The sequence below is a fragment of the Macaca mulatta genome, chromosome 6 (assembly GCF_049350105.2).
Source record: "Macaca mulatta isolate MMU2019108-1 chromosome 6, T2T-MMU8v2.0, whole genome shotgun sequence".
NCBI lineage: Eukaryota > Metazoa > Chordata > Mammalia > Primates > Cercopithecidae > Macaca > Macaca mulatta.
Window position 1 is genome coordinate 189,455,419 of NC_133411.1, and position 21,095 is coordinate 189,476,513.

General features: G+C 44.6%; 1 protein-coding gene and 1 non-coding gene across 20 annotated transcripts in view; one reads left to right on the top strand and one right to left on the bottom strand.

Moving 5' to 3' along the window:
- The first annotated feature begins 7,606 nt into the window (after window positions 1–7,606).
- Window positions 7,607–7,710, top strand: LOC114679073 (U6 spliceosomal RNA). Its single transcript, XR_003730761.1, has one exon. It is a non-coding gene; the product is annotated as a U6 spliceosomal RNA (small nuclear RNA).
- The window catches only part of LOC106999066 (uncharacterized), a 47,687-nt gene continuing 34,279 nt past the window's right edge, over window positions 7,688–21,095 (bottom strand). For 8 of the 19 annotated variants that reach the window (XR_013395048.1, XR_013395054.1, XR_013395049.1 and 5 more), the window contains 2 exons: window positions 17,677–17,824; window positions 7,688–8,061 (listed from right to left, as the gene is read on the bottom strand). The gene's annotated coding sequence lies outside the window, so the exon portion shown is untranslated. Of the gene's footprint in view, window positions 8,062–17,676; window positions 17,825–21,095 lie in introns of those variants that run through there. The other 11 variants (XR_013395060.1, XR_013395059.1, XR_013395050.1 and 8 more) reach the window with 2 other exon arrangements.

The window sequence follows — 21,095 nt, forward strand, 5'->3', positions numbered from 1 at the left end:
GGAGCTACGCACGTGTCTCCTCCTGTATTCTTCCGTGCCTGGATGATAGCCATGACCTGGCTCCCAGAGGCCTGTCTGTGCTGCCTTCCTTCTGTGCCTGGAAGTGTCCCTGAGCTTTGGCAGCTTCCACGTAGCCTCAGAACCACTTTCCATTTGTATTGTTAGATTAGTTTTAAATATCCAAGTAATCCATGAATTCATTTTTCTTACATATATGAACAATTAACTGCCCCCCGCCCCCTGCCCAAATCCTAGGCCCCAGGTAACAGCGGTTTCAGCTTGCTCCCTCTCCTTGCAGGCCTTTCCTGTGTTGACGCCCACCTGCAGCATGGATAAAGAGTTTCTGGCCGGGTGCGGTGGTTCACGCCTGTAATCCCAGCACTTTGGGAGGCTGAGGTGGGTGGGTCACCTGAGGTCAGGAGTTCCAGACCAGACTGGCCAACATGGTGAAACCCCGTCTCTACTAAAAATACAAAAAATTAGCCAAGGGTGGTGGCGGGCGCCTGTAGTCCCAGCTTCTCAGGAAGCTGAGGCAGGAGAATGGTGTGAACCCAGGAGGCAGAGCTTGCCGTGAGCCGAGATCGTGCCACTGCACTCCAGCCTGGTGACAGAGCAAGACTCCGTCTCAAAAAAAAAAAAAAAAAAAAAAGAGTTTCTATTGGCTGGGCATGGTGGCTCACGCCTGTAATCCCAGCACTTCGGGAGGCTGATGCGGGAGGTTCACCTGAGGTCAGGAGTTCCAGACCAGTCTGGCCAACATGGTGAAACCCTGTTTCTACTAAAAATACAAAAATTAGCTGGGTGTGGCGGTGCACACCTGTAATCCCAGCTACTCGGGAAGCTGAGGCAGGAGACTCACTTGAACCCGGGAGGCAGAGGTTGCAGTGAGCCAGGATCACGCCACTGCACTCCAGCCTGGGTGACAAGAGCGAGATTCTGTCTTAAGAAAAAAAAAAAAAAAATTCCTATGAGTATGTCACAAAGCGCACGATGTGTCCACATGGCTCTCTGCCCCTTTGACTTTTTCACTGTTCGCCTGTCTTGCTGAGTGAAACCTCCACCAGTGTGTGGCCCCTGTTGTTCTTTTGATGGCTGCGTGTTCCCCGTGTGAAGAGACAGCTGGTGCTCTCTCCCTCCCGCTGATGATGTGGAGGTTCTGGGTAAGATTCTGCAGCTCCCGTCTGCTGTAGACTGAATGTTTGTCCCCAACCCCGTCAATTCATATATGGAGGCATAAGCCCCAAAGTGAGGGTGTTAGGAGGGCCTCTGTGAGGTTATTAGGTCACAGGATGAAGCCCTCATGAATGGAATTTATTGCCCTTATAAAAGGGGGCCCTTGCCCCTTCTGCCATGGGAGGACACAGCTAGAGAACCAGAAAGCAGGCCCTTGCCAGACACCAAACCTACTGGTGCCCTGACCTTGGATTTCCCAGCCTCCAGAACTGTGAGAAATCACTTTCTTTTTCTTTTTTTGAGACGGAGTCTCGCTCTGTCGCCCAGGCTGGAGTGCAGTGGCGCGATCTCGGCTCACTGCAACCTCCGCCTCCTGGGTTCACGTCATTCTCCTGCCTCAGCCTCCCGAGTAGCTGGGACTACAGGCGCCGCCACCACGCCCAGCTCATTTTTCGTATTTTTAGTAGAGACGGGGTTTCACCGTGTTAGCCAGGATGGTCTCGATCTCCTGAACTCGTGATCTGCCCACCTCAGCCTCCCAAAGTGCTGGGATTACAGGCGTGAGCCACCACGCCCGGCCAAGAAATCAGTTTCTGTTGTTGATAAACCCTCCAATCTGTGACATTTTGCGGTGGCAGAGCCTGAACGAACTAAGACACCTTCCTAGGAGTTAGATGATTCCTCCTCCGTTATTCTGGGCTGCCTGGAAGCTCCGTGGCCACTCACCCTCTACACAGCCTGGTCGTCTCCTGCACTGCCTGGCCCCAGCCCCATCTCCACGCCAGTGTCCCCCACAGCTCCATCTCCAGGTGAGCCTCCCTGGCCACCTCCGAGGGACAGCCCATGGACTCCCGGACTGGCCTCAACGTTGCACAGGGACTCTGAAGAGCAGGGACCGGGGCGAATAAACATCTGCTGAACCAAGGACACTGTTGGTCATGCTCGTGTCTTTGTAGCAGACAGTTCTAAAGGCAGCGTTAGGTGGGCCTGTGTACACACAGACCCCGTCTGGGTTGGCACTACCTGAGGGCAGTCAGCACTGAGGCGGGCCGTGAGCCCACCGCTGCCCGTGCAGACAGGAGGTTGGCTGCAGAAGGGAAGAAACCTGTCTAGCCGTCCCGCCTTCTGCTGGCTCTGTGCCCTGGGCCTGTCAGTACTGGATCCCAGCCTTGCTCTCTTTGCTGGTAAATCAGGGAGCTAACACACAGTCTGCCACGAGGGTGGGATTGAAGAGATGAGGCAGCCCGTGTTATCGGCTGTGATTTCTGTCGTGATCCTATCCATTTTCTTTTTCGCCCTGCTGTTCTGAAGATTAAATATAACAGCCAGGTGCACTGGCTCACGCCTGGAATCCCAGCACTTTAGGAGGCCGAGGCAGGCAGATTACCTGAGGTCAGGAGTTCGAGACCAGCCTGGCCAACGTGGTGAAACCCCCGTCTCCACAAAAAACACAAAACTTAGCTGGGCGTGGTGGCTCATGCCTGTAATCCCAGCTACTCGGGAGGCAAGAGAATCATTTGAACCCAGGAGGGGAAGTTTGCAGTGAGCTGAGATCACGCCATTGCACTCCAGCCTGGGCAACAGCGAGACTCTGTCTAAAATAAACAAATAAAACAAATAAATTAAATAGGTAAATAAAACAGTACAGCACAGCATCAGACACCGAGCCAGCACATTAGAAGGTGCACCATGAACGCCAGCTTCCTTCCTCTTTCCAGATTTATTTTCAACTGGAAAGTCAATGAATAGCGAATGATGGAATCATAGCCCCCCAGAGCACTGAGCTGAGGAGTAGATCCTTGCTGACTGCTGAGCCATAGGCACTGATAAACACCTAGAATGTCAATGGGGACAGGTACCTTGGAGGGGCCGTTGACTGTATCCCCAAGACAGGAGCAGCCAGATGCCCCGTGCCTCCAAAAGGAATGTGTGAGAATGCTCCCAGCCCGCCTCTGAGACTTTCTGCCAAAAAAGCTGAGTGTGAATCCTACGCACTCGCTTTACAGCTGACTTCCAGTTTCAAGGAGGAGGGGGATGGAGGGTGCCAGTAAACGACACTAAAGGCAGCCCAGATTGGGAGGGAGGGTCCCTCTGCGGGACAGCTAAACCAGCTCGTGCCACAAGCCAATGGTGAGAAGGGAGGAGGGGGCGCTCTAGGTTAAAAGATAATTGAGAAGCACAACACCCAAATATGGGTGACCTTTGTTTGGATTCTATTTGAACAAAAGACATGAAAAGAGACTTTATTTTTCAAGCAATGGGGAAGTGCGACTATGGCCAGGGTATTAGATGACATCGAAGACTTCCTGGCCACTAAGTGTCACAATATCATTACAATCGTGCAGGAAAACGTCCGTACGAAGTACACAGGGATAACATGGGATTTGCTTTTTAGGAAGAGCTATGATGGCAGACCAAAAACGTATGGTTATTTGGTGTAACATATCTGTTTGCCAGAGGCCTTCCTATTTGTCTATAGTGTAAGAACATTTTGACAAGCAGTTTTTATTTATAGAAACAAAAATAAAGGTATTTGCAATCCCAAATACTCAGGAGGCTAAGGCAGGAGGTTTACCTGAGTCCAGGAGGTCAAGGCTGCAGGGTGTTATGACTGTGCAACTGCATTCCAGTCTGGGTGACAGAGTGAGACCGTGTCACACACACACAAAAAGCTATTTGCAAAATTTTTGAAAAGTTAATGATAAGAATCAATGAGGCCAGGTGCAGTGGCTCATGTCTGTAATCTCAGGACTTCGAAAAACTGAGGAGTGGTGATCACTTGAGGTCAGGAGTTCAAGACCACCCTGACAGCATTGTGAAACCCCATCTCTACTAAAAATATAAAAATTCGCCAGCATGGTGGCCGCACGCCTGTGATCCCAGCTACTTGGGAGGCTGAGGCAGGAGGATTGTTTGAACCCAGGAGGTGGAGGTTGCTGTGAGCTGAGATCACGTCACTGTACTCCAGCCTGGGTGACGGAGTGAGATTCTGTCTCAGAAAAAAGAAAAGAAAAAGAATCAATGGCAGTAATGCTATAGTAAAACCAGTCTATTCATTTATTCACGGCAAAAGCATACAAGCCTGTGGGAAAATAATTTGGCAATAAGCAGAGAGAACCATACGCATATTCATGTTCTCTAGCTCGAGACTCTGACTGCTGGGAGTTGCCCTAATGAAATAACCCGAAAGAAGGGAAAGCCACTCACAGCAAGGGTGTGGCTCTGGAGTTACGTGCTTTGGCTTGATGGCACTGGAAAGCAAAGTTCCGAGGGCTGTGTCGCAACTTGGAAGCCTGCGCAAGCAGCTGGAAAGGTGCTGTGATTACAGCTGTGTGAAGGCATGTGCGCTGGGGCCTGGCCAGCGGGGAGCCTGGAGAGGTGAGTGTGGTGGCTGGATCGGGAGAGAGGCAGGTCCGCTAGGAAGCAGGGGGCGGGGTCAGGGTGTGTTTGCAAGCTGGCACCGTGCTGCCGTGGCCACGCGTACAACTTCAGTGCAAATGGATTGTGACCTGGAGTGACCCCTGAACACCTGGTGGAAACCCAGCCAGGCTGACACTGGGCAAAGCCGGTTGTCGGGGGCCCTGGGGAGACCCTGTCTTCCCCCCATTCCTCTCTGCCAGTCTTGGGGCCCTGGGCTTGCACACAGGCCGGCTTTCTGCATAGGATAGGGTTATCAGACCCTTTCCTGAAATCGCGGGCGGGAAAGAGGTGAGGTCATGAAGGCAGCGTGGGAGGGAAGAAGGGAAGGGATGCGGCGGGAGAGGGAACACAGCAAAGGAGGTTTACTGGTCCAGGTCCTCTGCATACATCATCTCGCTGCCTCAAAATGTTTGGGGAATGCAGCGCAGTATAAAATATTTCTTCACTTTTCCTTCACTATAGTCTTCTGTAGGTATTACTGTCCTCATTTTACAGACGACAAAGCTGAGGCTCCAAGGGAGTGGTAACTTTACAAAGGTTTACTAAGGTTTTAGGTGTAAAACTGAGATACTAACCCAGATCTGTGTCTCTGGGGCTAGGCTGCCGGGGGAAATCAGCCCAGGTCATCTCTCTCTCTCTCTCTCTCTCTCTCTCTCTCCAGTATCAACTGTGGCTTCTTAGATAGGAAACTGAGGCTGAACACTTACAGGTTTGCGCAAGTCACTGCACCGCCCACTGCCAGCCTCCTCAATTATCGACCCAGGATCTGATGTCAAGCCCCACCCTCAGGGTGCTGGGCCCTCATGTCCCATTTAAGTGTGGCCCTAAAGGCTGACAGAGTTTTCTTTTCCCAACAGGTACATGGTCCATCCCTCCAGGCCCCTTAGAGAGGGACTCAGCGAAGAGACTGAGGGAGATGGGATGTGCCAGGGTTTCCTGCTAGGAGCCTCATCTTTCCACCCCTTCTCTGTTTCCTGTGAGAACACAGTGCTCCTCCCCTCCAGAAGATGAAGGAACAGGGCACCATCCTGGAAGCAAAGGGAGCAGCCCCCGCCAGACCCCAAGTCTGCTGGAGCCTTCATCTTGGACTCCCCAACCTCCAGAGTTCTGAGAAAATAAAGTTCTGTTGTTTACAAATTACCCAGTCCACAGAGTCGTGTTCCAGCAGCATAAGGGACTAAGACACTGTCAACACTTGTTAATTTCTGTTGTCACGCCATCGTGGTGGTTGTAAACTGGTATCACATTGTGATTTTGATTTGCGTTTCCCTGATGATTAGTGATGCTGAGCATCTTTTCACGTGCTTGTCGGCTCTTTGTGTGTCTTCTTTGAATAAATGTCTACTCAAATTCTGTCCATTTTTAAGTTGGGTTGTATGTCTTTATTGTGGTTAGGTTGTAACCGTGCTTTATACGACCAAATGCGGTGGCTCACGCCTGTAGTCCCAGCACTTTGGGAGGCCCAGGCGGGCGGATCTCCTGAGGTTGGGACTTCGAGACCAGCCTGACCAACATGGAAAACCCCATCTCTACTAAAAATACAAAAAAAAAAATTGGCCGGGCGTGCTGGCACATGCCTGTAATCCCAGTTACTCGGGAGGCTGAGGCAGGAGAAGCCCTTGAACCCGAGAGGCAGAGGTTGTGGTAAGCCGAGATCGCACCATCGCACTCCAGCCTGGGCAACAACAGTGAAGCTCCCTCTCAAAATACTACTACTCAAAATACAAAATACTACTACTACTACTACTACTACTACTACTAATAGTAATAATAGTGCTTTATATATTCTGGATAGTAGATTTTTTATCAGATATGTGATTTGCAATTTCTCCCATTCTGAGGGTTGTCTTTTCACATTTTCTCTCTCTCTGTCTCTCTCTCACTCTCACTCTCTCTCCCTCTCTCTCTCTAAGAAACAGGGTCTTGCTGGGCGCGGTGGCTCACGCCTGTAATCCCAGAACTTTGGGAGACCGAGGTGGGCGGATCACAAGGTCAGGAGATTGAGACCATCCTGGCTAACACAGTGAAACCTCATCTCTACTAAAAATACAAAAAATTCGCTGGGCATGGTGGCAGCGCCTGTAGTCCCAGCTACTCGGGAGGCTGAGGCAGGAGAATGGCGTGAACCCGGGAGGTGGAGCTTGCAGTGAGTGCAGATCGTGCCATGCACTCCAGCCTGGGCAACAGAGCGAAACTCCATCCCCCCCGCAAAAAAAGAAACAGGGTCTCATTCTGTCTCCCAGGCTAAAGTGCAATGACATAATCATAGCTCACTACAGCCTCAAACCCCTGGGCTCAAGTGATCCTCCCACTTTAGCCTCCCAAGTAGCTGGGACTATTGGTGTGCACCACCACACCTGGCTAATTTATTATTATTATTATTATTTTTTTTTGAGAAGGAGTCTTGCTCTGTCGACCAGGCTAGAGTGCAGTGGCGTGATCTCAGCTCACTGCAACCTCCACCTCCTGGGTTCAAGCGATTCTTGTGCCTCGGCTTCCCGAGTAACCGGGATTACAGGCACGCATCACCATGCCTGGCTAATTTTTGTATTTTTAGTAGAGATAGAGTTTCACCATGTTGGCCAGGCTGGTCTCAAACTCCTGACTTCAAGTGATCCACCCGCCTCGGCCTTCCAAAAGCGTTGGGATTACAGGCGTGAGCCACCATACCTGGCCGACAGTGTTCTTTGATGCACAAAAGTTTTTAATCTTGATAAAGTATAAATTTATCTATTGTTATTGTCGCATCGCATGTGACTTTGGTGACATCTGAGCACCCATTGCCAAATCCAAGGCATTAAGATTTGCCCCAGTGTTTTCTCTAAGAGTTTTATACCTTTAACTGTTATACTTAGGTCTTTGGTCCCTTTTGATTATAGTGTGAGGAAAGACCTCAGCTTTATTTTTTTGCATTAGGATATCTGGCTAGCCCAGCATCATTTATTGAAGAGATTGTTCTCTGTGAAATGGCTTTGAAATATTATTGGTTGAAGAATTGTTTTTCTGAGTTCCCTTGCTTCAGTAGCAAATATACTAAAAACTGGAATGATACAGAGAAGATTAGGATGGCCCCTGGGCAAGGATGACATGCAAATTTGTGAAGTGTTCATTTTATTAGAAATAAAAATTAAATTACAAATTTTTTAAGGAATTGTTTTTTGGATATACAATTCTTGGTTGACAGTTTTTTTCTTTCATCATTTTAAATATGCCAACCTTCTGGCCTCCACGGTTTCTGACGAGAAATCAGCTGTTAATTTTATTGAGGATCCCTTATATGTGACAAGTTTACTTCTCTTGTGATGCTTTGAAGATTCTCTCTTTTGCTGGATAGGAGTGAAGCAAGACGGCAAAATAGGACTTTACAGTGATTGTCCCGCCACAGAAACATCAATTTGAACAACTATTCATGCTTGAAAATATCTTCACGCGAGCTCAGGAAACCAGGTGAGAGATCGCAGTACCTGGCTGTAGCATAATGAGAAATTATACACTGGCGAGGGTAGGATAGGCGGTTTTAAATTACCCACATCATCCTTCCCCAGCCCCAGGCAGCACAGAATTGAGAGACATGCCATCCTCTGGGGACGAAGAGAGGGAAGTGAACAAAGGACTTTTCCTTAGACCCCAATACCAGGCCCAGCACCAGGAAAACCCCCACATCCCATATTCCAGGCCAGTAATCATGGACTGAGACTCTAAACCCACCCTCAGATCACACCATATACAAAAATTAACTCAAAATGAATTAATGACTTAAATGTAAGTACCAAATTATGAAACTACTAAAAGAAAACGTAGGGGAAAATCTCCATGGCACTGGCCTGGGTAAGGAGTTTTTGAGAAAACCCCCAAAGCATAGGCAACAGAAGCAAAAATAGATAACTGGGATTACATCAAGCTATAAAGTTTCTTTTTTCTTTTTTATTTTTTTGAGACAGGGTCTCACTCTGTTGCCCAGGCTGGAGTGCAGTAGTGTGATCACAGCTCACTGCCACCTTGACCTCCAGGCTCAGGTGATTTTTTAAAATTTACTTTTATTTTTGTATGTATCTAAAATATTTCAAAAGCATATAAAATGTATATTCAGACACACTGTTACATTTCTTCCCTCAGCCTTACTATGACCATACCGTGTAGTTAACCATATAGTATGGTAAATTCACATTTCTTCCCTCAGCCTATGACCATACCGTGTAGTTAACCATATAGTATGGTAAATTCACATTTCTTCCCTCAGCCTATGACCATACCGTGTAGTTAACCATATAGTATGGTAAATTCACATTTCTTCCCTCAGCCTATGACCATACCGTGTAGTTAACCATATAGTATGGCAAATTCACATTTCTTCCCTCAGCCTTACTATGACCATACCATGTAGTTAACCATATAGTATGGTAAATTCACATTTCTTCCCTCAGCCTTACTATGACCATACCGTGTAGTTAACCATATGGTATGGTAAATTCACATTTCTTCCCTCAGCCTTACTATGACCATACCGTGTAGTTAACCATATGGTATGGTAAATTCACATTTCTTCCCTCAGCCTTACTATGACCATACCGTGTAGTTAACCATATAGTATGGTAAATTCACATTTCTTCCCTCAGCCTTACTATGACCATACCGTGTAGTTAACCATATAGTATGGTAAATTCACATTTCTTCCCTCAGCCTTACTATGACCATACCGTGTAGTTAACCATATAGTATGGTAAATTCACATTTCTTCCCTCAGCCTTACTATGACCATACCGTGTAGTTAACCATATAGTATGGTAAATTCACATTTCTTCCCTCAGCCTATGACCATACCATGTAGTTAACCATATAGTATGGTAAATTCTATATTTTTTGTTCTTCCTGGGTGTCTTTTCTTTTTATTATACTTAAGTTCTGGGATACATGTGCAGAACGTGCAGGTTTGTTACACAGGTATACAAGTGCCATGGTGGTTTGCTGTACCCATCAACCCATCATCTACATTAGGTATTTCTTCTAATGTATCCCTTCCCTTGCCCCTCATCCCCAACAGGTCCCAGTGTGTGATGTTCCCCTCCCTGTGCCCATATGTTCTCATGGTTCAACTCCCACTTATGAGTGAGAACATGTCGTGTTGGGTTTTCTGTGTTAGTTTGCTGAGAATGATGGTTTCCAGCTTCATCCATGTCCCTGCAAAGGACACGGACTCATTCTTTTTTATGGCTGCATAGTATTCCATGGTGTATATGTGCCACATTTCTTTTATCCAGTCTATCCTTGATGGGCATTTGGGTTGGTTCCAAGTCTTTGCTATTGTGAACAGTGCTGCAATAAACATATGTGTACATGTGTCTTTATAGCAGAATGATTTATAATCCTTTGGGTATATACCCAGTAATGGGATTGCTGGTCAAATGGTATTTCTAGTTCTAGGTCCTTGAGGAATCGCCATACTGTTTTCCACAATGGTTGAACTAATTTACATTCCCACCAACAGTGTAAAAGCGTTCTTATTTCTCCACATCCTCTCCAGCATCTGTTGTTTCCTGACTTTTTAATGATAGCCATTCTAATTGGTGTGAGACGGTATCTCATTGTGGTTTTGATTTGCACGTCTCTAATGACCGGTGATAATGAACTTTTTTTCAAATGTTTGTTGGTTGCATAAATGTCTTCTTTTGAAAAGTGTCTGTTCATATCCTTTGCCCACTTTTTGATGGTTTTTTTTTTTCCTGTAAATTTGTTTAAGTTCTTTGTAGATTCTGGATATTAGCCCTTTGTCAGATGGATCGATTGCAAAAGTTTTCTCCCATTCTGTAGGTTTGTCTGTTTACTCTGATCATAGCTTCTTTTGCTATGCAGAAGCTCTTTAATTTAATTAGATCCCATTTGTGAATTTTGGCTTTTGCTGCCATTGCTTTTGGTATTTTAGTCATGAAGTCTTTGCCCATGCCTGTGTCCTAAATGGCATTGCCTAGGTTTTCTTCTAGGGTTTTTACAGTTTTAGTTCTTATGCTTAGATCTTTAATCCAGCTTGAGTTAATTTTTGTATAAGGTGTAAGGAAGGTGTCCAGTTTCAGTTTTCTGCATATGACTAGCCAGCTTTCTCAACACCATTTATTAAATAGGGAATCCTTTCCCCATTGCTTGTTTTTGTCAGGTTTGTCAAAGATCAGATGGTTGTAGATGTGTGGTGTTATTTGGGAAGGCTCTGTTCTGTTCCATTGTTCTATATATCTGTTTTGGTGCCAGAACCAAGCTGTTTTGGTTACTGTAGACTTGTAGTATAGTTTAAAGTCAAGATAGTGTGATGCCTCCAGCTTTGTTCTTCTTGCTTAGGATTGTCTTGGCTAAATGGGCTCTTTTTTGGTTCCATATGAAATTTAAAGTAGTTTTTTTCTAATTCTGTGAAGAAGGTCAATGGTAGCTTGATGGGAATAGCATTGAATCTATAAATTACTTTGGGCAGTGTGGCCATTTTCACGATACTGATTCTTCCTATCCATGAGCATGGAATGTTTTTCCATTTGTTTGTGTCCGCTCTTATTTCCTTAAGCAGTGGTTTGTAGTTCTCCTTGAAGAGGTCCTTTGTATCCCTTGTAAGTTGTATTCCTAGATATTTTATTCTCTTCATAGCAATTGTGAATGGGCGTTCACTCATTATTTGGCTCTCTGTCTATTATTGGTGTTTAGGAATGCTTGTGATTTTTGCACATTGATTTTGTATCCTGAGACTTTGCTGAAGTTGCTTATCAGCTTAAGGAGTTTTTGCACTGAGACAATGGGGTTTTCTAAATGTACAATCATGTCATCTGCAAACAGAGATAATTTGGCTTCCTCTCTTCCTATCTGAATACCCTTTATTTCTTGCTCTTGCCTGATTGCCCTGGCCAGAACTTCCAATACTATGTTGAATAGGAGTGGTGAGAGAGGGCATCCTTGTCTTGTGCTTGTTTTCAAAGGGAGTGCTTCCAGTGTTGGCCCATTCAGCATGATATTGGCTGTGGGTTTGTCATAAATAGCTTTCATTATTTTGAGATACATTCCATCAATACCTAGGTTATCGAGTGTTTTTAGCATCAAAGGCTGTTGAATTTTATTGAGGGCCTTTTCTGCATCTATTGAGATAATCATGTGGTTTTTGTCATTGGTTCTGTTTATGTGATGGATTACATTTATTGAATTGCATATGTTGAACCAGCCATCCCAGGGATGAAGCTGACTTGATTGTGGTTAATAAGCTTTTTGATGTGCTGCTGGATTTGGTTTACCAGTATTTATTGAGGATTTTTGCATCAATTTTCATCAGGGATATTGGCCTAAAATTTTTTTGTGTGTGTCTCTGCCAGGTTTTGGTAGCAGGATAATGCTGGCCTCATAAAATGAGTTAGGGAGGATTGCCTCTTTTTCTATTGCTTGGAATAATTTTGGAAGGAATGGTACCAGTTCCTCTTTGTACCTCTGGTAGAATTCGGCTGTGAATCCATCTGGTCCTGGGCTTTTTTTGGTTGGTAGGCTCTTAATTACTGCCTCAATTTCAGAACTTGTTATGGTTCTTTTCGGGGATTGGACTTCTTCCTGGTTTAGTCTTGAGAGGGTGTATGTATCCGGGAATTTATCCATTTCTTCTATCTTTTTTTTTTTTTTTTTTTTTTTTTTTGAGACGGAGTCTGGCTCTGTCGCCCAGGCTGGAGTGCACTGGCTCCATCTCGGCTCACTGCAAGCTCCACCTCCTGGGTTCGCACCATTCTCCTGCCTCAGCCTCCCGTGTAGCTAGGACTACAGGCGCCCGCCAACATGCCCAGCTAATTTTTTGTATTTTTAGTAGAGACAGGGTTTCACTGTGTTAGCCAGGGTGGTCTTGATCTCCTGACCTCGTGATCTGCCCTTCTCAGTCTCCCAAAGTGCTGGGATTACAGGCGTGAGCCACCGCACCCGGCCTTCTTCTAGATTTTCAAGTTTATTTGTGTAGAGGTGTTTATAGTATTATCTGATGGTAGTTTGTATTTCTATGGGGTCAGTGGTGATATCCCCTTTATCATTTTTTTTGTGTCTATTTGATTCTTCTCTTTTCTTCTTTCTTAGTCGGCTCAGGTGATTTTTCCACCACAGCCTCCCAAGTAACTGGGAGGACAGGTGCATGCCATTATGCCCAGCTGAGTTTTGTTTTTTGAATTTCTTTTTGGTACAGACAGAGTTTTGCCATGTTACCCAGGCTGGTCTTGAGCTCCTGGGCTCAAGCAGGCTGCTCACCTCAGCCTCCCAAAGTGCTGGGATTACAGGTGTGAGCCACTGCGCCCAGCTCTAAAACGCTTCTGCACAGCGAGGGAAAAAATCAGCAGAGTGAAGAGACAATCTTCAGAATGAGAGAGAACACTTGCAAACTACTCATCTGCTACAAAGTCGGCATCTAAAATATACAAGGAACTCAAACAGCTCAACAGCAAGACAATAACCCAGTTTTTTAAATGGGCAGAGGACCTGAATAGATATTTCCTAAAAGAAGTAATTTATATATATTCTGGATAGTAGGTTTTTATGAGATATGTGATTTGCAATTTCTTTCTCCCATTTTGTGGGTTGTCTTTTCACTTTCTGTCTTTTTTTTTTTTTTTTTTTTTTTTGATGGAGTCTCACTCTGTCACCCAGGCTGGAGTGCCGTGGCGCAATCTGGGCTCACTGCAACCTCTGCCTCCCAGGTTCAAACGTTTCTCCTCCCTCAGCCTCCCGAGTAGCTGGGATTACAGGCACACGCCACCATGCCCGGCTAATTTTTGTATTTTTAGTAGAGATGGGGTTTCAACGTGTTGGCCAGGCTGATCTTGAACTCCTAGCCTCAGGTGATCCACCTGCCTCAGCCTCCCAAAGTGCTGGGATTACAGGCTTGAGCCACCGCGCCCGGCCAGTATATTGTAATCTTAAAAATGCTAACATAATGGATGTATTCTCACCACAGAAAATCACTGTGAGATTATGCATATGTTAATTATCTAGGTTCAGTCACTCCACAATGTATATATACTTTAGAACATATCTGGTGGAATCTCCAAAAAAGCTACTGAAACTAATAAATGAATTTAGCAAGACTGCAGGATACAACCAGATCAAGGTGATAAAGTCAATTTTATTCCCATATATTAACAATGAATTGCAAATTAACATATTAATTCTCCCCAAATTGATCCATAGATTTAATGCAGTTCCAATTAAAATCCAGTAGGTTTTCTTAAATATAGAAATTGAAAAGTTGTTTCTAAAAGTCACAACATGGCACATGTATACATATGTAACAAACCTGCACATTGTGCACATGTACCCTAGAACTTAAAGTATAATAAAAATAAATAAATAAATACAAATTAAAAATTAAAAATTTTAAAAAGAAAAGAAAATTAAAAGCACCTACGAGAGATTAGAGGCTTCTCAGGAAAAAAGAAAGAAAGAAAAAAAATGAAAATTAAAAGCAACTAGAAGAGCCAAAGTCATTCTGAAAAACATGAACAAAGTTAGAAGGGTAACACTACCTAAATTCAATACTTATCACAAAGCGATATAATCAGACTTGTGTGGGATTGGCATAATAAAGAATTGATTAATGGAAAACAGAGTGCAGAAATAGACGCATATATACTGGGAGAACTAATTTTTGACAAATATTTGAAGGCAACTCATTAAACAACGGACAATCGGGCACTGTTTCTCTTCATACTGAAAAATTATTTAATATTTCTTGTAATGTAGATTTTCTGTTAGTAAATTATTTCAGCTTTTGTTCATTTAAAATATCTTTATTTCACCTTCATTTCTGATGGCATTTTCAATAGATGTGTAATTCTGATTAATAGATTGTTTTTTCTTTCAGAACTTCAAAGGAGCTGTTTCATTTTCTATGAGTTCTGTTATTTCTGGTGAGAATAACACGGTCATTCCTACTGTTGTTTTCCTATATGTACTGCATCCTTTTCTTCTGACTTCTTTCAAGATATTCTATTTTTTTTTTTTTACTCAGCAATTCTACTTTAATGTGGCTGGGGTGTCTGTTCATACTGCTTGGAGTTTACTGAGCTTCTCGGATATATGGATTGCAATTCTTATCAAAATTAGAAAAAATTTGGAACCATTTTTTCAAATATTTTTCTGCCCCGATATATCTCCTTCTAAGGCTCTGATTACATTTGCTTAGAGTGCTTGATATGTCCCTGCAGACCACCAAAGCTCTATTCTTTTTGTATTTCTCTGTGGGCTTTAAATTGGATAGTTTTTATTGACCTGCCTTCAGATTTGCTAATCCTTTCTTTGCACTATTGATTTTCCTAAGTCCATCCTGTGAAGTTTTAATTTCCGATATTGTATCTGTTAGTTCTAGAATTTCTAATTTTTCTTTTTCACACTTTCATGTCTGTGCTGAGTCCCCATCTGTTTACTATTTCTACGCTTTTCTTTAAATCCTTGAATTTCTTGTGACAGCTGGTCAAAAAACATTAGCTGCCAATTCTATAATCTTTGTCATCTTTGGATTTGTTTCTATTAACCCTTTCTTTTTTTCTTCTTTTTGTTTTTTTTTTGTTTTTTTTTTTTTTGAGATGGAGTCTCGCTCTGTCCCCCAGGCTGGAGTACAATGGTGCAATCTCGGCTCACTGCAAGCTCTGCCTCCCAGGTTCAAGCGATTCTCCTGCCTCAGCCTCCTGAGTAGCTGGGATTACAGGTGCATGCCACCACTCCCGGCTAAATTTTGGCTTACTGTTTGGAAAGTTCTCCCGGGCAAAAAGCTAGGATTAATAAGGAACTTAGCACATGTATTTCTCTTCTTTCAAAGTCACATTTCTGCAGTTTTACTCCGTCTATTTTCTACAATATTATTGCTGTCTAAAACACAAAGCTGAATCCAAATCTTGTTTCTCTGTCATGGCTAGAGCTGCAAATCCTCCATCCTATTTTTCTCCATTGTTGAATGTGAATGGAGTGTTAAAGATTACCACACATTTGAGGAAAGCTTCTTATATCAAGTCTAGAGAACAAAACTAACAGGCAAACAAACAAACAAGAGCTTGAATGAGGCAGAAACCACACATGGAAAGAAAGGCTTTAAAAATAAGCCTCTTATGGCCAGGCGCGGTGGCTCATGCCTGTAATACCAGCACCTTGGGAGGCCGAGGCAGGCGGATCACGAGGTCAGGAGATCGAGACCATTCTGGTTAACACAGTGAAATCCCATCTCTATTAAAAATACAAAAATTAGCCGGGCGTAGTGGAAGGCGCCTGTAGTCTCAGCTACTCAGGAGGCCGAGGCAGGAGAATAGCGTGAACCCAGGAGGCAGAGGTTGCCGTGAGCGGAGATCATACCACTGCACTTCAGCCTGGGCAATAGAGCGAGACTCCATTAAAAAAAAAAATCCTCTTATTAATATACCCAGGGAGGTAGTGCATCCATGATTCAAGAACAGAATTTTATATTTTAATAAAAGAGTGAGACCATGTGCGGTGGCTTACACCTGTAATCCCAGCACTTTGGGAGGCAACGCAGGCAGATCATGAGGTCTGAAGTTTGAGACTAGTCTGGCCAACATGGTGAAATCCCATCTCTACTAAAAATACAAAAATTAGCCGGGCGTGGTGGTCCATGCCTGTAATCCCAGCTGCTCAGGAGACTGAGGCATGAGAATCATTTGAAGCTGAGGTGGAGGTTGCAGTGAGCTGAGACTGTACCACTGTACTCCAGTGTGACACAGTAAAACTCGGTCTCTAAATAAGTAGATAAGTAAATAAAAATAAAAGAGTGAGAAACTACAGAGAAAAAAACCTGTTTTTAGAAAATAAATACGTGGGCCAGGTGTGGTGACTCACACCTGTAATCCCAGCACTTTGGGAAGCCAAGTTGGGTGATCATCTGAGGTCAGGAGTGCGAGACTAGCCTGGCCAACATGATGAAACCCCCTGTCTACTAAAAATACAAAAATTAGCTGGGCGTGGTGGTGCATGCCTATAATCCCAGCTGCTCAGGAGGCTGAGGCAAGAGAATCACTTGAACCTGGGAGGTGGAGTTGCAGTGAGCTGAGATCACACCATTGCACTCCAACTCCATCTCAAAAATAAATAAATAAATAAATAAAATACAAAATTAGCTGGGTGTGGTGGCACACATCTGTAGTCTCAGCTACTAGGGAGGCTGAGACAGGAGAACTGCTTGAACCTGGTGAGAGGTGAAGCCAGCTGGACTTCCTGGGTGGAGTGGGGACTTGGAGAACTTTTCTGTCTTACAAGAGTGTTGTAAAATGCACCAATCAGCATTCTGTAGCCAAGATTGTAAAACACACCAATCAGCACTCTGTAGCTAGCAAGAGGATTGTAAAATGCAACAATTAGTGCTCTGTAAAAACGCACGAATCAGCACGCTGTAGCTAGCAAAAGGACTGTAAAATGCACCAATCAGCACTCTGTAAAAACGTACCAATCAGTACTCTGTAGCCAGCAAGAGGATTGTAAAATGTGTCAATCAGCACTCTGTAAAATGCACCAATCAGTGCTCTGTAAAACGCACCAATCAGCAGGATCCTAAAAGTAGCCAATTGCAGCTGGGTGCGGTGGCTCACGCCTGTATTCCCAGCACTTTGGGTGGCTGAGTAGGGCAGATCACGAGGTCAGGAGATTGAGACCATCCTGGCTAACACAGTGAAACCTCCTCTCTACCGAAAATACAAAAAATTAGCCAGGCATGGTGGTGAGCGCCTGTAGTCCCAGCTACTCGGGAGGCTGAGGCAGGAGAATGGCGTGGACCTGGGAGGCGGAGCTTGCAGTGAGCTGAGATCGTGCCACTGCACTCCACCCTGGGTGACAGAGTGACACTCCGTGTCAAAAAAGAAAAGAAAAAAGTAGCCAATCGCAGGGAGGATTGAAAAAAGGGCACTCTGATAGGACAAAAACGGAACATGGGAGGGGACAAATAAGGGAATAAAAGCTGGCCATCCCCCAGCCAGCCCTGGCAACCCTTCAGGTCTCCTTCCACCTCTGGAAGCTTTGTTCTTTCACTCTTCACAATAAACCTTGCTACCACTCACTCTTTGGGTCCATGCCATCTTTAAGAGCTGTAACACTCACCGCGAAGGTCCACCGCTTCATTCTTGAACTCAGCCACACCAGGAACCCACCAGAAGGAACCAACTCCGGACACACCAGGTGGCAGAGGCTGCAATGAGCTGAGACTGTGCCACTGCACTCCAGCCTAGGTGAAACAGCGAAATTCCATCTCAAAAAAAGAAAAGAAAAACATCACAAAAATATAAAGTTCAACAGACAGATGGAAAATATGAGGGGCAGAAAAGATTTTTAAATTGCTAATCCAGCCCAAGAAGTCTAATATCTGAATAACAGGAGTTTCAGAGAAAACAGAGGAGACAGAGATACCAAATAAATAGTCAAGAAACTACCAGAAGCATACGTCTCCAGAATGAAAAAAAAGCACTGCCCAGAACAAGTGCTCTGCACAATTGATGAAAATACACCAACATTAAAGTACATCACTATGAAATGTTAGCACATTGAATGAAAAGCACATATTTTATATGCTCCCAGATAAAAAGGGGGGGGAAATAAAATAGTTTCCATAAAAGAAAGATCAATCAGAATGCTTCAGATGTCTTCACAGCAGCTCTGGAAGGAAGCAAGCATCTTCAGAATTATGGGGAAAAATAACACTTGCAACTTAGATGTATATATCCTGGAAAGCCACCAATCATGTATAAGGGTAGATTAAAGACATTTGCAGACATACAGGTTCTCAAAATAATTATCTCCTATGCTTCTGGTTTCTAGAAGCTACTATAGAATGTGTTAATAATACAGGGGGAAAAAAACAGAAAAGAGGAGTCATAGAGTCCAAGAAAGAGACTCGAGCTCAGGAGTGAGGCAAAGGAGAGGCCCTGAGGGAGGGTGACAGGAGGTGCCTGGGTGAAAGCTAGTACCGAGCACGAGGGTCACCTATCCAGACACGAGCAGAGCAGGAGGCCTCACGAGAGAGTTCAAGAAGTTAAATCTGCAAAGGAAGCTAATGTGTTTTTATGCAACTGAAAGTAGATTTATCTAACCAGGGAAATGTTCGGGGATAAAATTAGTGATAAGTGGCCCGATGCGGTGGCTCACACCTGCAATCCCAGCACTTTGTGAGGCTGAGGCAGGTGGATCTCCTGAGGTCAGGAGTTTGAGACCAGCCTGGCCAACAGGGTGAAACCGTGTCTCTATTAAAAATATAAAAATTAGCCAGGTGTCATGGCGAGTACTGGTAATACCAGCTACTGAGAAGGCTGAGGCAGGAGAATCACTTGAACCCGGGAGGTGGAGGCTGCAGTGAGCCCAGATGGCACCACTGCCCTCCAGCCTGGGCAACAGAGAGAGACTCCATCTCAAAAAAAAAAAAAAAATTAGTGATAAATACAGAGAGAAATAGATGACAGTCATTGCCTCTAGTACAAACAAAAGCTGTTCTAGGACATGGAAAGTAATTACAGTACCACATGGTTCAGCTGTGAATAGCATTTACATATTCACAATGCCATTACAATCTAGCCAAAATGCCATTAAAACTGCATATTCTTGGGAAGATGAGAGATTAAAAGTGGGTGTGGGGGTTAGGGACAGAGAGGGAAGGAAAGAGCCTAATTTTCATCTTGGATTGTGGAAACACAATAAATGCAGCTTAAAATGAAACAATCAAGAACGAGAATAGAAGCTGCTATTTAGAGATATGGAAGTTAATGCCTAAAGAATCAAACAGAAGAACAGGAAATGAAGAGACTGCTGTTCTTGGTATAATTCTTCAACATTTTGTTTTAATTTTTAAGGATTACTTCCAAAGGGTAGGTTCTAAAAAGTGAAAGTATTGGACCAATTATGTACCCTTTTTGTTGTTGCTGTTGTTTTTTGAGACGGAGTCTCGCTCTGTCGTCCATGCTGCAGTGCAGTGGCACAATCTCAGCTCACTGCAAGCTCCACCTCCGGGGTTCACGTCATTCTCCTGCCTCAGCCTCTGGAGTAGCTGGGACTACAGGCGCCCGCCACTATGCCCGGCTAATTTTTTGTATTTTTAGTAGAGATGGGGTTTCACCGTGTTAGCCAGGATGGTCTCGATCTTCTGACCTCGTGATCCACCCGCCTTTGCCTCCCAAAGAGCTGGGATTACAGGCGTGAGACCCCGCGCTCGACATTTTTGTTTGTTTTTAGAGACAGGGTATCACTCTGTCACCTAGATCGGAGTCCAGTGGTGGAATCACAGCTCACTGCACTCTCAAACTCCTGGGCTCAAGCAATCCTCCTGCCTCAGCCTCCCAAATAGGTGGGGCTACAGGCGTGCATCACCATACCTGGCTAATTTTTTTGTACTTTTTTGTAGAGACAGGGTCTCCCTGAGGCAGGGAACCTAAGGCCAATTAGTGCTGACTTCCTAGAATTGAATCAAAATGAAAACCCCAACTTTCCACACCCAAGTAACAAAAGGATCAGAGGCTACTCCCTTTGCAACTGCCTCCACCTTTCTGTGAGGCAGATGAAAAATGGAAAGTGCCTCTGATTGATCCCTTTCTGCAACCAATCAGACTGGTCATGGGCCAGGTCTTCAATTGCATAGGGTAAAACTTTGTAACTTAACTTCAGCCTCTCATTGGTCCCCTCCTGTAACCAATCAGACGTTTGCACAGGGTATAACTCTGTAACTGCACTTCAGCCTGGGTTGCCTTCTGCAATCAGTCAGACTGGTCAGGGGCCACTCCTTCATTTACATAAGGTATAACCAAGTAACCAATGGGAAACCTCTAGAGGGTATTTAAACCCCAGAAAATTCTGTCACCAGGACTCTTGAGCCACTTACTGGAACCCACTCCCACTCTGTGGAGTGTACTTTCGTTTCAATAAATCTGTGCTTAATTCTTTCATTGCTTTGTGCATTTTGTCCAATTTCACGTTGAAAACACCAAGAACCTGGACAACTCGTAGTCAAGACCCTCCACCGGTAACATCACTATATTGCCCAGGCTGGTCTTGAGCCCCTCCTGAAGCAATCCTCCAGCACTGGCCTCCCAAAGTGTTGGGCTTACAGATGGCAGTCACTGCACCCGGCTGGTGTACTGTTTAAACGTTTTTGCCACATTTCAACCTATCCTCCTTTACAGAGTTGTATCAGCTCTGTTCCATGGGTGATCTGCTCTAATTTGGACTTCCATCCTACTTCCTGACTGTTAAATTAGGCTCTAGCCAGGCACTGAGCATCTCTGATACAAAGGCCTGATATTTGACTGTGGGTTGCAGGACCCCAGGGAAGAGAGGGGGCCCTTTCAGAGGCCACCGGGGTAGGTTTCTGGGGAAGGTGACATTAAAACTAGAGCTTAAAGAAGGAAGAGTTTTACACGTGCGGAGGGAAGGGAAGGGCTTTCTGGTAGGAAAGGAGAGAAAACTGTTCTGTGGTTTTGTTTGTTTTTGTTTTGAAATACAGACAAGGTCTCACCTGTTGCCCAGGGCAGAGTGCAGTG